Source organism: Lygodium microphyllum, chromosome 8 (genome assembly GCF_053477565.2).
Source record: "Lygodium microphyllum isolate KBCC chromosome 8, Lygodium_microphyllum_v1.1.10, whole genome shotgun sequence".
NCBI lineage: Eukaryota > Viridiplantae > Streptophyta > Polypodiopsida > Schizaeales > Lygodiaceae > Lygodium > Lygodium microphyllum.
In genome coordinates this window covers 35,885,769-35,889,478 of record NC_141142.1, presented here as the reverse complement: position 1 = coordinate 35,889,478, position 3,710 = coordinate 35,885,769, and positions in this window count along the sequence as shown.

Sequence of the window (3,710 nt, the reverse complement as noted above, 5' to 3'; positions counted from 1 at the left end):
ATGCCACAAAGGGAAGAGAGGGTGTGGTGATTATTGCACTCCTTTCCCTTGGCTTGAATAGCACTTTATAGGCAGTGACAACTTATCTTCACACAAATCATTGGCCAACACCATGGCCAATAGCATGTGAGGATCCCAAAGGCGATGAGTAATAGGTGTTGGAAGCAATGGGATTCCCTATAGCATGATGGTGAAGGTGGAGTGTCATAGGGAGATGATTATGAAGATGATGTTTGATAGGGTGGGCATGATGAAGATCTATCCAAACAAGGTGATGATGAGCAACTGGTGATGCTAACAAAGAGAGTAGGAACCCTTAGGATAAAATAGATGATGATTGGCAACATTAGAGGGTTCAGCACAAAAGCAATGGAGATGAACAACACCACAATGTGATGCAATTCCCATATGTAAGAGCTCTCTCTCCTTCTTCCACTACACCCATATAGTTGTTGCATGTGAGAGCCCTCCTTCACATGTGGTGAACATATCTTTCCTTCCATTATTTCCGTCATGTGTGGTGAACATAGCTTTCCTTCCACTATTTCATGTCCCACTCCATCACATAGGACCCTTGTCATGCACCAAATAGTTCTGTAGCTCACTCATGAGCATGCTGTGTGTTCAATTATTTAATCAATCTAGTATAGTACTCTATTTTTTCCAAATTCATATGACATACATTCAATCCAAATTTTTCATTCATTTTTTGCAATAATAGTATGATACATTTTTTGTGTCTAACAAAGGTTCTTATGATTCATGTAAAATGATGCAAATACAACCCACTTACAATAACATTCACAAAGTAAACTACAACAAACCTTCCTTTTCATGCAAGGTCCAAGTATTTTTATCTAAACCAACAAAAGAAAACCTACCTAGGCACATTTTAGAGTTGACAAGTGTGAATGTCTTCTATTCTAGTACACAATGCATGCAAGCAACTTTGTGGTTGATGTGTCTTTTGGTCTCAACAATGGAACCGAAGTGTTGCACTCTATGAGCTCAAGGTCAGAACCATTAGACACACCCTTATTGGTTCAAGGGTTTTGACACATGAACCACATGACTATCTCTCATCTAGCATACTCACATGCTTAATGAATCAAAAGACTCTATATGAACTAGAAAACACACTTATTAATACTCATCACATTGTAGTCATTCCATTGACAAGTCATGCTCCACTATCCACATTCATAGTCTCTATTCTTAATCTTTCTTTCGTTGTTGCCCACATATAAGAGTATTTGCTAACAATGAGCTTGAGGAGATGAACTGAAAAAGAGAGCTTCATGTACTACATCCCTCAATCCCTCACACTTTCAAATTTTCATACACAAGAGTATCTTATTCTATTATTTTTCATCTCTTTTATACATGATTTCATAGGTTAGGGCTTCCCCATGCCTCTTGGGCATCCAACCCTTTTTATGACGACATGACTGGCCTTCTCTCTTATTGCATGCACCTAGACCTTATCTTTAATAAATAAGTTTAACTAATGCACATTATAACCATATGATGCTACTACTTTTATATAATTTGCACAAGAGGAAGCCTAGCTCTCAATGAAATATCCAAATTAATATACACAACTAATTTTTTGCATGCACCCTTGTTGAGGATGACTAGACGCAATGTGAGTTGGTACATTCCTATGTCAAAAGCTATTGACGTTTCCATGTTAGGTAATGACAATGCCTAGAGTTGAGGGGGGTTGATGGTACAACCCAAAATCATAGAGGCTCTAATAGACCCTCATCACAATGGGACCATAACCCCAAGAGTGTTAATGAATAATGATTATTTCCCAACCTCGATTAACCAATAGAAATATATTTGTAGCTTTCTAATCCATTATGAATTGCTACACTATGTTGCTATCTCTTATACCATTATAATAGCCCCCATGTTGTCCTTATGTCATCATAAGATCTCTTGTGAAACATAGAAATAATATTTAAGTAATCATCCTAAGGTATTGATGTTGGGATAAGCCATAAAAAGTAATATGGAATCATACCTTGTGTGAGAGGGATGTCTTGATGTTTGATGTGAGGGATCATGTAATGATACTTTGTGTGTATATGAAGAAAATATTATATGGATCATGAAATATTGAGTTGAGTTTTAAATGTTACAAGTGTAGGCATGCACCATTGTGAAGACATGAATTTTTCCACAAACTTGAATTAATTCTTGTGGATCATAAATGTGTTGTTAGAATGTCTTGATTAAATGTTGGCTAATGAGATCTTGCAACCGAAAGCTGATTTTTTCAAGTGGATTGTTGTTTGATGCAAACATCTTTTTGCCTTGATATGGTTAGTTGTGGTTGTGACTGAAGAGACATGTCTTGGATATTGTGTTGTGATGAGATTATTGGTGGCTTTTACTCTCTCTTGACCTTTCCATCATGATTTCCACCAACTTAAGAGACACGTCTTGGTTATTTTGTTATGAGGAGATTATTGCCAACTCATACTCTTCATCGAGTCTTACAAACACAACTTCCATAGTGTTGGTTATTATCATCTAGCATGTAGACCACCATTTAGACAAAAATTCAAATGTACGAGAAAGGTTTGCCCTTGTGGTGGCATGAGAACAAGTGGGGCTCTAGTTGTCTAGGTAATACTAGTGGTGGTTGGTCCTCCAATAGGGAAATAAATCATCGGTGGAAATAGTGCATAGTGGTGGGTATTGGAGGGACTTCAATTAGAAGAGGGGTCAAAGGCTATATTCGACCTGGTCAGGGTATCAAATATGGATACCAATAAGAAGGAGAAATTTTGGGACGAAGTCAAAATATCCTCGTTGTGTCAATTGGAGACTTACTAAATAAAGTTTGCTCTAACTCTATTGAGCATATTGTTTTCATTATTTTTATGTACATGTCATAAAGAACCAAGAAATCCTATATAATGGGCTAATTAAGGAAGTTGTTTTTATATGTCTCATAGTGTGGTAGGACACTAATTAGATACTCAAATATGCCTAGGTGTGGATGTGGAAAGCAAGTGGACAATTGTCATGACAACATTGTTCGATGGATGGATGGACTCAATGAGTCAAGGGCTTTTCAAAGGATGGAAATTGGAATAGGGTAGAATGATGACTCTCTAGCATCAATGTCTTAGATCTAGATTAAGCACCAATTTAGGGGGCCAAGAGGGGGCAGAGGTGTAGAGCTCAAGTCCCCTTCATCTCTTACTCTATTTGAACCAAGTGTGGTGATTAGTCTAATCTCGGCTAAGTTTAGTTTATGAAGTGACCTTTCCTAGCTTGGCACTAGAATGCTGATAGAAACTATTAGCTCATAGGTCAATCCTAATGGGTTAAGGTTGTGCATTGTACTATGAGATAGACTTGGAATTCACTTGATTAGTTAAGTCTGTCAATGCTAAGGGGTCTGAATTGTATTGTTCAAGATAGGCATCCGAGTGACTACCAAACATCCTTTCCCATGGCAACACAATTTGAAAAAATTGTGTTAAGCCTAGTATTCTTGAGAAGAGGACATCTCAATTTCTTTAAGGGAATCAACATATGATCTCAAATGTGCTATTGAGTAACTTGCACTATCCTTTTCCAATTATGAACTCTATCGGGAAGAAGAGGGCTTCATTATATTGAGAAGACTATTTGGATCAATCTATTAGAATGGCACAAATATGAAAGCTAAATTTCCTTAAACTTGTAGG